Source organism: Rhinoderma darwinii, chromosome 1 (genome assembly GCF_050947455.1).
Source record: "Rhinoderma darwinii isolate aRhiDar2 chromosome 1, aRhiDar2.hap1, whole genome shotgun sequence".
Taxonomy (NCBI): Eukaryota; Metazoa; Chordata; class Amphibia; order Anura; family Rhinodermatidae; genus Rhinoderma; species Rhinoderma darwinii.
In genome coordinates this window covers 150201070-150214684 of record NC_134687.1, presented here as the reverse complement: position 1 = coordinate 150214684, position 13615 = coordinate 150201070, and positions in this window count along the sequence as shown.

The following is a 13615-nucleotide window of genomic DNA, read 5'->3' as shown; positions in this document are numbered from 1 at the left end:
GAGACACTAACATCCCTCTCTACCCATCACCACCTCAGCCGGTCTCCGACATTGCCGGATTCACACAACCGTGATTGGACCGTGAAAAATGGTCCGTGTGTCAGCCGGATTTCGTGGCCCGAACACGGTACATGTGAATGGGACTCCTGGCATCAGTCATTTAGGATACAATCACATGACATGGACAAGGATGGATTTAATTTGTTAGGGTAGATAGTGCCCCAGTGCCCACACATACACTACCGTTCAAAAGTTTGGGGTCACCCAGACAATTTTGTGTTTTCCATGAAAACTCACACTTACATTTATCAAATGAGTTGCAAAATGACTAGAAAATATAGTCAAGACATTGACAAGGTTAGAAATAATGATTTTTATTTCAAATAATAATTTTCTCCTTCAAACTTTGCTTTCGCCAAAGAATGCTCCATTTACAGCAATTACAGCATTGCAGACCTTTGGCATTCTAGCTGTTAATTTACTGAGGTAATCGGGAGAAATTTCCCCACATGTTTCCAGAAGCCCCTCCCACAAGTTGGATTGGCTTGATGGGCACTTCTTGCATACTATACGGTCAAGCTGCTCCTACAACAGCTCTATGGGGTTGAGATCTGGTGACTGCGCTGGCCACTCCATTACAGATAGAATACCAGCTGCCTGCTTAATAGTTCTTGCATAATTTGGAGGTGTGCTTTGGGTCATTGTCCTGTTGTAGGATGAAATTGGCTCCAATCCTGCACTGTCCACAGGGTATGGCATTGCGTTGCAAAATGGAGTGATAGCCTTCCTTATTCAAAATCCCTTTTACCTTGTACAAATCTCCCACTTTACCAGCACCAAAGCAACCCCAGACCATCACATTACCTCCACCATGCTTGACAGATGGCGTAAGGCACTCTTCCAGCATCTTTTCAGTTGTTCTGCGTCTCACAAATGTTCTTCTGTGTGATCCAAACACCTCAAACTTCGATTCGTCTGTCCATAACACTTTTTTCCAATCTTCCTCTGTCCAAAGTCTGTGTGCTTTTGCCCATATTAATCTTTTCCTTTTATTAGCCAGTCTCAGATATGGCTTTTTCTTTGCCACTCTGCCCTGAAGGCCAGCATCCCGGAGTCGCCTCTTCACTGTAGACGTTGACACTGGCGTTTTGCGGGTACTATTTAATGAAGCTGCCAGTTGAGGACCTGTGAGGTGTCTATTTCTTAAACTAGAGACTCTAATGTACTTGTCTTGTTGCTCAGTTGTGCAGCGGGGCCTCCCACTTCTCTTTCTACTCTGGTTAGAGCATGTTTGTGCTGTCCTCTGAAGGGAGTAGTACACAACGTTGTAGGAAATCTTCAGTTTCTTGGCAATTTCTCGCATGGAATAACCTTCATTTCTAAGAACAAGAATAGACTGTCGAGTTTCACATGAAAGCTCTCTTTTTCTAGCCATTTTGAGAGTTTAATTGAACCCACAAATGTAATGCTCCAGATTCTCAACTAGCTCAAAGGAAGGTCAGTTTTATAGCTCCTCTAAACAGCAAAACTGTTTACAGCGGTGCTAACATAATTGCACAAGGGTTTTCAAGTGTTTTCTAATCATCCATTAGCCTTCTGACACAGTTAGCAAACACAATGTACCATTAGAACACTGGAGTGATGGTTGCTGGAAATGGGCCTCTATACACCTATGTAGATATTTCATTAAAAACCAGACGTTTGCAGCTAGAATAGTCATTTAGCACATTAACAATGTATAGAGTGTATTTTTTATTAATTAAATGTTATCTTCATTGAAAAAAACGTTGCTTTTCTTGCAAAAATAAGGAAATTTCTAAGTGACCCTAAACTTTTGAACGGTAGTGTAGTGACATAGTGTCACAGTGTCCACATATAGTGACATAGTGCCCATATAGTGACATAGTGCCAGTGCCCACATAAAGTGACACAGTGCCCACAAATAGTGGCATAGTGCCCATATACTGACATAGTGCCAGTGCCCACATATAGTGACATAGTGCCACAGTGCCCACATATAGTGGCATAGTGCCCACATATAGTGGCATAGTGCCACAGTGCCCACATATAGTGGCATAGTGCCAACATATAGTGACAGAGTGCCCACATATAGGGACATAGTGCTCACATATAGTGACATAGTGCCACAGTGCCCATATATAGTGACAGTGCCCACATAGTGCCACAACGCCCACATATAGTGATAGTGCTACAGTGCCCACATATAGTGACAGTGCCACAGTGCCCACATGTAGTGACAGTGCCCACATATAGTCACAGTGCCCACATGTAGTGATAGTGCCACCCTGCAATATAGTGCCACAGTGCCCATGCAGACAGTGGCACACCCCTTTGCAGATAGCACCGCCATGTAGAACGTACCCACCTTGTGGATCGCAGCACACCCCATCTTCTGTAGTTAGCCCCCCCACATGTAGATCACAGCACCACCCCCCTCCCTTGTAGATAGCACCCCCCCTTATTTACAGTAATGTTAATGCTACAGGATACAAAGACATGTGTGTCTTATTGTGAAATCACAATAATTGAAGAAAGTATGGTTTCAACGTGGCAGCAGTTTAGGGAAGGTCCTTTCCTGTTCCAGCATTATTGTGCCCCTGTGCACAAAGCGAGGTCCATAAAGATATGGTTGGGTGAATTTGGTGTGGAACATCATAACTGACTCACATTGAGACCTGACCTCAACCCCATCCAACACCTTTGGGATGAATTGGAAGGCTGATTGCTAGCCAGACCTTCTTGTCCAACATCAGTGCCTGACTTAATAAATGGGGTTTTGACTGAATGGGCAGAAATCCCACCAGGCACACTTCAAAATCTTGTAGAAAGCCTTCCAAGAAGAGTGGAGGCTGTTACAGCTACAAAAAGGGGCCCAACTCCATATTAATGCCCATGATTTTTGGAATGGGATGTCCAAAAAGATCATATAAGTGTGATGGTGAGGTGTCCGCATACTTTTGTGCTTTTGATCAGATAGTATATTAACCAATTCTTTTAAATATTAAAATACACGTGTGATATACATGTATTAACAAAATGTTCAGTGAGTGCAGGGACTTATGGGTTCATTTGAGAATTTTTCTAGGGTTGGTGGGTTAGAACAGCAGTTTGGGGGCTTTGTATGGGCTCTCTCTCTCTCTGCCCATTACCCTGGAATTATGTAGTTTATGAATGGACAGTCAGTGCAAAGACTTACGGTCACATATAAGAATTTTTCTGTGGGTTGATGGGTTAGAACGGCAGCCCGGGGGATTTATATGGACTCTGTCTCTCTGCCCATTACACTGGAACTATATACAGTTTAATCTTGTGAAGCACCACAAAAGTGGAGCTTCACTTTAAGCTTTTAGAAAACAGATGGCCAAAAGGCCATAATCTATTTTAAACTTCAGCCAGTGTGTAAAAATATCGCTGAGAAAGAGACCATCTGGGAATTGAATTCTAGACACCTGGATTTTCTTTTTGATAAAAATAAACATTTGTATTTAAGCATGCGGCTAGCTGATTGATTTTTGAAGCTGTGAAATACCACACTGGGAATGCTATTATAATAAGATTTAGGGCTCTTCAAATGATCGATTTTGTAATTTTTTTGCTCTACAGATACATTTAGGTTTGATTTAGTGCATAAAAGCCAATATAAACCTGAACAGCGGGAATGAGAAGGGAATAAAAGAAAACAATTCTGCATAAAAAAACAATGTCATTTTGTAAATGAGTAAAATTGGGATAGTAATTCATGTGAAATATTTACTGTCCATTATTTCCATTCTTATTATTCATTCATTAAGTAAAACTTGTCATACGTGTCAGAACAAATGCGTCATTTTGATCATCTGTGCTTCTTAGTTCTTTATCACACTTTATATGAATGTTAATGATAGCTTTCACAGCCTCCAAATAAGGCATTTACAGGATTTGCTAATTTGTTGTATTGTTTTTATCCATCATACTATCTCATTTAACTTTTGCTTTGATTTTGTTGTAAATGAATAAAACACATATTATGCTTTAAATAACATTTTGAGACATGTTAAAGAGGACCTGTCATGTCCCCAGAAAAGGTAATCTGCCACCATAACTGTTTTGCTGCCTTACCCCTGATACATGCGCCATTTATTTTATGTTGCTAGGTGCCTTCGTGCCCCCCACAATGAGCCCATTCATTTCGGCAGCTGATATGCTAATTCTTGATTAAATTGACAACTGACAGAGCAGATGTTTACGCCCAATTGACGCTGGACAGTGGAGACCTCCCAGTTGACAATTTATTCAAGAATTTGCATACTGGCTGCTGAGATTAACGTGCTGATTGCAGGGAAATATAAGCTGATTGCGGGAGAAGGGAGGCACCTAGCAACATCAAATAAACGGTGCTGGAATCAGGGGCAAGGCAGTACAGGTATTGTGGCAGATTACCTTCTCTGGGGACATGATAGTTACTCTTTAACACCTTAGGCAGGGAGAGAACAAGTCCTATGCCAGGTCCCCACACTACAACTAAAATATATACAGAAAAAATGGGACATAAATATCAAAACCACAAAAAAGGCCATACTCACTAGGTAGGTGGGTGGGTGAAAACCCGTTCCCATCAGGACGCAGACGGGTCAAAGAATGCTGCAGAAGGAGTGTGCATTAAATAGTGATAGCCCCTCCCACTAGTCTTGAGGGGAGTGGCGGACTAAGTGCTCAAAGGTGTGCGATAAATGTGTGTCAGTGTAGTGCTAGGGTGTGAATGGATGGTAAAAAATAAATATGTATGTATGAAAGTGTCAGAACTGTGTAATAATGTAATAAAAATAAATAAAATAAATGTGATGAATAGGGGTCAGTGCTGTGAATAGTACATGGGGTGTCAGTACTATGTGTAATACGTGGAGGGATAATGTGCTGGTCGTCAGGCATGGCGTATCTTGCCGAATAACAGCCTATTTGTAACGCCGCTAGTGTTAGCTAAAGCGGGCTGCTCTGCATTCCAAACCAAACGCCAGCACATCATGCCCTCCCAGCATATAAGACCCGGCTGCGTCCTGAAAAAAAGTGTAGTATACGTAGTAAGAAATATCCATGAAACATGGGGTATTAGTTGTTATTTTGGCCAAAATACGCAAAGCTCGCAACCCAACGTCAAGGGGACCCTTGACGTTGGGTTGCGAGCTTTGCGTATTTTGGCCAAAATAACAACTAATACCCCATGTTTCATGGATATTTCTTACTACGTATACTACACTTTTTTTCAGGACGCAGCCGGGTCTTATATGCTGGGAGGGCATGATGTGCTGGCGTTTGGTTTGGAATGCAGAGCAGCCCGCTTTAGCTAACACTAGCGGCGTTACAAATAGGCTGTTATTCGGCAAGATACGCCATGCCTGACGACCAGCACATTATCCCTCCACGTATTACACATAGTACTGACACCCCATGTACTATTCACAGCACTGACCCCTATTCATCACATTTATTTTATTTATTTTTATTACATTATTACACAGTTCTGACACTTTCATACATACATATTTATTTTTTACCATCCATTCACACCCTAGCACTACACTGACACACATTTATCGCACACCTTTGAGCACTTAGTCCGCCACTCCCCTCAAGACTAGTGGGAGGGGCTATCACTATTTAATGCACACTCCTTCTGCAGCATTCTTTGACCCGTCTGCGTCCTGATGGGAACGGGTTTTCACCCACCCACCTACCTAGTGAGTATGGCCTTTTTTGTGGTTTTAACTAAAATATATGTTGTATTATACAAGCATAATGCTTGGGGGCAGTTAAGGAACCAGAGTCTATGGGTTACTAGTTTTCCTCTGTATGCTTTTGACAGAACAAAATTGTGGCATGCTCTATCGGATACTATACAGTATTATCTAGATAGTCTCCCCAAGGGGCATTGCATTTGGGAGAATATATCTGTCATACAGTGTTATACAGAGGCTCCATATGGCGACACACAGACTGCATGCGGTAGTACAGAACCTTAGAGACTAAGGGCTAGATTTAATAAAACTGACATTTCATATGCCAGTCTTAGTTTTCTGTTATACTGGAGTAAGATGCATGCCTCTTAATAAATCTGTTGCATCTGTCCACTGGCCGTGCGCCACAAACGACTGTAAGTGTGCACCACCTCCCCCATCGAACAGAAAATAAACAGAAATTATACTCACCTCCCTGATGTTCTTCTCTCCCCTCCGTGTCCCCTCAGTTTCCCTCAGCATGCCGCGGCTCACATAAGGTCCTGATACAGAGCAGCTGGAGGCTGACGTCGATTTCCGTGATAATTTATGCCAGTTTTCTTGCGTAAATTATAATGAATTTGTTGGGCCGCTGTGGCCTCACATCCTTTTGGACAGCTTTGCTCCCCTTGATAGAAACTGGCGAGGCTGGCGCAAAAAGCCCAAATGTCACAATTTTGAACGCAGAATGCAACTTTTGGGCACTTTTGCAAATTTTCTATGTTAATCAATTCCTCCCCCACCCCCCCAAGTGTGCTGTCATAAAGGCTCCATGCACACTGTAGTGGCCAGGTCATCATTAATAATAATAATAATAAAAATTATCATTTTTATTTATATAGCGCCAACATATTCCACAGCACTTTACAGTTCAGGGGGTTCGTGTACAGACAATATCAGACATTACATACTGACAAAACTAATTTACAATTCAAACAAGAGGAGTGAGGGTCCTGCTCACAAGAGCTTACAATCTATGAGGAAATAAGGGAGACACAAAGTGTAAAAAATGCACAATGGTCCAGCCATCTTTTATACATATGGGGTAGTACACATAAATCTGTATGAGCCGGTCACCAGCCAGTGTCAGTGTATGACAGACATGAAGTGTATTAGGGTGCAAAGAGTGTGGGGGATACTGCTGAATGAAGAGGCCTCATAACTAATATACAGGGGGGCCAGGGAAAGGAATTAGATTAGGGAATGTTATAGGCCTGTCTAAAAAGATGTATTTCAGGGCACGTCTAAAACTGTGGAAGTTGGGAATTAATCTGATTGTTTGGGGTAGCGCATTCCAGAGGACTGGTGCAGCACGAGAAAAATCTTGGAGACGGGAGTGGGAGGTTCGGATTATGGCGGATGTTAATCTGAGGTCATTGGCAGAGCGTAGTGCGCCAGTTGGGTGGTAAACAGAGATGAGGGAGGAGATATAAGTTGGTGCAGCACTATGGAGAGCTTTGTGGGTGAGAGTAATAAGTTTGAATTTGATTCTGAAGAGTATGGGCAACTAGTGCAGTGACTGGCAGAGGGTAGAGGCGTTAGTGTAGCGGTTGGTCAGAAAGATGAGCCTGGCTGCTGAATTAGTTATAGATTGGAGAGGGAGTTTAGTAAATGAAAGACCGATTAGTAATGAGTTACAGTAATCAAAACGAGAGTGAATCAGAGTGACAATGAGCATTTTGGCTGTTTCCACAATAAGAAAAGGGCGGATTCTGGACATGTTTTTAAGGTGAAAGCGACAGGAGCGGGAACGTGATTGAATGTGTGACATAAAGGAAAGATTGGAGTCAAAAATAACCCCAAGACAGCGGGTGTGCTGCCTAGGAGTTATGGTAGTGCCACATACTGAGATGGAGACATCAGGTTTAGGTAGGTTAGTAGATGGTGGGAAAACAAGGAGCTCAGTTTTAGAAAGATTCAGTTTCAGATAGAGAGAGGACATGATGTTAGAGACAGGGGATAGACAATCACTGTTCTTTTGTATTAGAGCAGGGGTGATGTAATGGGAAGAGGTATATAGTTGGGTATCGTCAACGTAGAGATGGTACTGGAAGCCAAATCTGCTGATGGTTTGTCCAATAGGGACTGTGTAGAGAGAAAACAGAAGCGGACCTAGGACTGATCCCTGAGGAACCCCGATAGCAAGGGGAAGAGGAAAAGAAGTAGAACCAGCAAATGACACACTGAACGAGCGGTCAGAGAGATAGGAAGAAAACCAAGAGAGAGCCGTGTCTTTAAGGCCAATAGAGTGGAGCATGTTAAGTAGGAGTTTGTGGTCTACAGTGTCAAAGGCTGCAGAGAGATCCAGAAGAATCAGTAGAGAGTATTTGCCATTAGATTTAGTCGCCAAGAGATCGTTGGAGACTTTAGTAAGGGCAGTTTCTGTGGAGTGTAGAGTGCGGAAACCAGATTGTAAAGGGTCAAGATTTAAGTTAGCAGCGAGATAGCGGATAAGGTGAGAGTAGACCAGGCGTTCCATGAGTTTGGAGATGAAGGGGAGATTAGAGACAGGTCGGTAGTTAGCATCACTGAATGAGTCAAGAGTTGATTTTTCAGTAATGGATTTATAACGGCATGTTTAAAAGAGGAGGGAAAGATTCCAGAAGAAAGGAAGAGGTTAAAAATGTTAGTCTGGTGACTAGTAAGAGCTGGGGAGAGGGACTGGGTGAGGTGTGAGGGGATAGGATCACTGGGACAAGAAGAAGAAAGGAGCCTGGAGACTTCTTCTGTTATTAAAATAAGTGGCCAGGTCTTCAGCACTGAGATCATTACTCTATCTTAATAGAGACTTTCTATAATTACATACATACCATTTTTTTCCAGTAAGGAGAATCGTGTCATTTATGGGGCACCATGACTTGTAGGTTCACTGAAGTGACAACTGAGTAAAATATACCTTTTAATAGTAACTCGTTTTAAAAACAGGGGTAACACACCACTGTGAAGTAAGCCCCACCGTGAAAATTTAAAAACGTATTAAACAAGAAACACTGAGTCATTATGATAAATATATCTCAGTGTTTGCAACAATGTTTCACTGGAACCAGCATTTATCCTGGGCACAACAGTAGTACAATCCCCAAAATGCACCAGTGTCCGTAAACAAACACCGGATCTCCTAGCGCTGGGTGTAACACAATGCTACTGTCCCCTATGCAGACATTCCATGTACAATGAAAGACCCTACGCGTTTCAGATACTCATCCTCAGGGGTCCGTATCTTGGTCACTCTGGCCTCATCACCAGCGATAATAGTATTCAACAGCAGGTATTCTGCTGTGCGTCACGGGAAGATGCTCGTATCGATGTCAACGGCATACTTCATTGCAGGCGCTGGGTTACTATAAGCACCATAACTCCACCCCTCGTATTTGGCGGCGCTACATGAACTGACCAATCACAGCACCCTCTCAATTCGTGACACCTGCCCATGTGACCCCCCGCCGTCAGCTGACAGCCAGGGGTCATCATCGACCGCATCAAACCGAACGCGCAGGCGCAGTGGAAGTCAAGGACGTATCGCCCGGACTGCCAAGTAAGAGGAAGGTAAGAGCAAAACGATAATTTGTTTGTAAGTATATCTTGCGGGACAGTTACCCACCGCAAGTGGACTGCCTCAAAAAACAACTCTCTAGTTTATAAACACATATTGGGTGGACAAGATTAAGGAGTACCTCCCATTTAGAATTTCTGACAAAAGATCTCTTTATATGTTGGCTGGCCAATATGGCCATATCAAACATAGTGCACTATGCAGGATAAAACCACCCACCCAAAAGGCAACCCATGGTGAATATTGGCCGCCTAAAGAGGAATGGTATTACATATTAGATAAAACACGTATAATTAGTCTGCTCGTTTAAACCCGCTGGTTGTATGCATGCCAGTCTATGGATCCATTGGGCTTCTTTGCGTAGAATTAAATTGTCCCAGTCACCTCCTCTTTTTGGGGGTCTAATGAGTTCAATTGCTTGAAACTTTAAACATGCTGCATGGCCTTGGTGTTTAGCATGCACATGCTTAGATATTGGGGTGTCCCTAGCATGGATAATGTCTCCAACATGCTCCCTTATCCGGCGCCGAAATTGTCGTGACGTTTTACCCACATAATTTAGGGGGCATGGGCATGTAATAAGGTAAACTACCCCCGCTGTTTTGCAATTGACAAAATCCCGAATATTGTACTTTTCCTGTGTTGCAACACTGGTAAAGCTATTCCCTTTGAGAATGAAGTCACAAGCTTTACAGCTACCACATCTGAAAGTGCCTGGTATTTGTCTATCCAGCCACGTACCCTTAGGTAAAATGGGGTCAAAACAGCTGTGCATGACTCTGTCCCTAATGTTTTTTCCTCTCCGATACGTGACAGAGGGCCACTGTGTGATCTGATCAACCAAATCTGTATCAGAACTGAGAATACGCCAGTACCTTTTCAGGATTTGCATAATATCATTTTGTTTAGAATCATAGGTGCCTATGAGTCTCGTAACTTGTTCTTCTTTACGTTTTTTAGGAACCAGAAGACATTGCCTGTCTGCGTCCCTTGCTCCCTCATAGGCCTTTCTGATTACACCCTTGGGGAAACCTCTATCCTTCAATCTTGTCTTGAGTTCCTGAGCCTGACACTCAAAATCACCCATGGAGCTACAATTCCTGCGTACTCTCATAAATTGACCTTTTGGAATGCCACGTTTGAGGGGATAAGGATGACAACTGTTCCATTGCAAGAAACTATTGGTTGCTGTTTCTTTCCGGTGTACCTTGGTACGAATTGTGCCTTCTCCTGTTTTTATAATTTTCAAATCCAGAAAAGACAATTCTTTTTCACTGATCTCACATGTGAACCTTAGCCCTATATCATTTGTATTGAGGGCTGCTACAAAACTATGGAACTCCTCTGCTGTAGAGTTCCAAAGAAGCAGCACGTCATCAATATATCTAATCCATAGTCCAACGGACGAAGTCCATTTAGCAAAATTGTCCCCAAAGACAATTGTCTCCTCCCACCAGCCAAGAAATAAATTTGCATAGGTGGGAGCAGCAGGACTCCCCATTGCATTGCCTCATTGCTGATGAAAGATCTTGTCTTCAAAGATAAATATATTTTTTTCAAGAACAAATTGTAATAACTGCAAAACAAATTGGTTATGGGCTGCAAACTGAGTGCCCCTTGATCCAAGGAAGTACTCGATTGCCTTACAACCCAATTTGTGAGGTATGGATGAATACAACGCCTCAACATCCAGGCTAGCCAACAGTGTGTCTTTCTCCAAAGTGATACCGTCAATCTGTTTCAGAACATCCATAGTGTCACGTACATATGATGTGAGACTCAAGACAAAAGGGCGCAACACCTGATCAACATATGTATTCACATTTTGAGTTAGATTATTGATGCCTGAAACAATAGGTCTGCCACGTAAGGGGGGATACCCTTTGTGGATTTTGGGCAGGCTATAAAAACACGCCATGATGGGAAATTTTGGGAACAGGAACCCAAACTCGCTTGCACTGATCAAAGATCTGCTCTTTGCATCACTCAGAATGCCCAGCAACTCTTTCTTGAACAGTGCTGTGGGGTTGTCCTTTAAAATGGTGTAACAGTCAGGATTGAGTAAAATATCCTCACACATTTTTTTATAGTCATCTCTGCTCATGACCACGATGTTCCCACCTTTATCAGATGCCTTTAGAACAATATTTTGTTTTTTCTCTAAAGTGGTCAGAGCTACTCGTTCAGACCAGGACAGGTTGTTGTCTATGCCCCTATTGTCCTGACTAAGATTTTTGATCTCATCTCCCACCATCTCCACAAATAAATCCACATTGGTAAAATCTCCTATTGGTGGCAGCTTCCTACTCTTCAATTTAAGATTGGTGAAAGGACCTAGACCTGGGGTTCTACCAGATTCCTCTAGTAACCCCTCTAAGGTCACCAGGCCTTCCATATCAGATTCTTCTAACCCCAATTCAATGCATTTTTTTCTATTATGGTGTTTGAAGAATTTGATCCATTTGAGTTTGCGAGCAAACAAATTAAGATCCTTTATCCAAGAAAATGAGTCAAACTTTACTGTGGGGACAAAGGAAAGTCCCTTTTCTAATAACGTACTCTCTGATGCACTCAAAATGTATTCAGATAGGTTTATGATTCGTAGCCTATCCATATTATTTCCCTTCACTAATCCTTTTGTCCCCTCAGCATGTAGCGGGAAATGGGGGGATTGTTGGCTAAAAAATTATTATTGCCACTATTAGAAGAGGCTCTAGCACGGCCTCTATTTCTACCTCTAGCTCCTCCCCTGTATTTTTGTTTCCCACCACTACCACCAAAAAAAAAATGACTTGTACAGTTGTATATATAGATTATGACTGTGATTATGATTATGACTGAAAGGTGACTTGTTCTACACACTCTATTCAAGCAATTTAAAAAATATTCACGCTTTGGGTAATTCCATTTTATTAGAACAATAAGCTGGTCACATGGTGTCCCAATGTTTAGACCCTAGCGATCAGCTGTACTCTGTGGGGACCCAGCAGGAAGTGTTTGATTCAGCCCCACTGCATGGGAAACAAATCATTACACAATTCCTACACAATTAAAATGAATAGGGTGTTTTTGAAATGCATAAAATTGCCGGGTTCACAAAAGCAAGAGACTCTCTTTGTAGCCACATCTGCTTTAGCTGATAGATGAGGGACCTGAATGGGGAATTCCCTCTATTAACTTAGAAATCCTTAAAACGACCCTCCTGACAAACAAAAAAAAATAACTAACGATTGCATAATGATTCTTAACTTACCTGGTGTTCATCTCTTTCTTTCTTCTTGCTCCGTTGGCTCGTTCTTGTTCCCCGTTATTTTGTATCCAAGGTGGCCACCGCTGTCTCAGACTTGCATAGGAAGCGTAGTATGCAAGTCTGAGACACGCCCCCTCCTTCACTATTTTCTGATGGACCAGCGCTGATCATGTTAGCGCTGGTCCATCGCTTCTGATGCTTGCCCTGCTAGTTCCCTTGCAGGGGTTCCGGCTAGAGCAGCGTCAGTTAAGAGAGAGGAGTGAAGATCGCGCTGGGAACATCAGGACTCATCTTCTGTAGGTAAGTATAGCACTGTTTGTTTGTAACGTCGTTATTCCTTTTATTGTTTTTTTTTTTTTTTTTTAAAGGATTCCCTGCGTTGGACTATGTGGGATTCATTTATTTGAATTAAAATTGTGAAATAGGGCTGTAGTAGGGGAGTGTTTGTTTCAATAAAGTTCTTTAGTTTTTTTTTTTAAACTATGACTGTGCCCCAGTACAAGAAAATGAAGGTCCATAAAGGCATGGTTGGGTCAGTTTGGTATGAAACTTGGAAGAACTTGACTTGCCTGCACAGAGCCCTGACCTCAACCCAATTGAACACCGTTAGGATTAACTAGAGCAAAGATTTCAAGCCAGGTCCTCTTGTCTGATTTCAGTGTCTGACCCCACAAATGCTCTACTGGATGAATGGGCAAAAATTCCCACAGACATACTCCAAAATCTTGAATAAAGCCTTCCCAGAAGAGTGGAAGCTGTTGTAGCTGCAAATGGGGGAACCAACTCCATATTTATGCCTATGGATTAAGAATGGAATCTTATAAAAGCTCCTGTAGGTGTAATGTGTAGGTATCGCAATACTTTTGTGACTATAGTGTATATGTTATGGAATCACTACTTGAGCAATTCCCAGAGTGACATTTGATGGAATTGCTATGTGAGCAATTCCTTAAAGGCAGCTGGAGACTGGAAAGCGTGCAAGGAAATCCGCTACCTCAAATCCGTCACAACTCTGATCAGCAGAGTCTAAGACTACTCCAT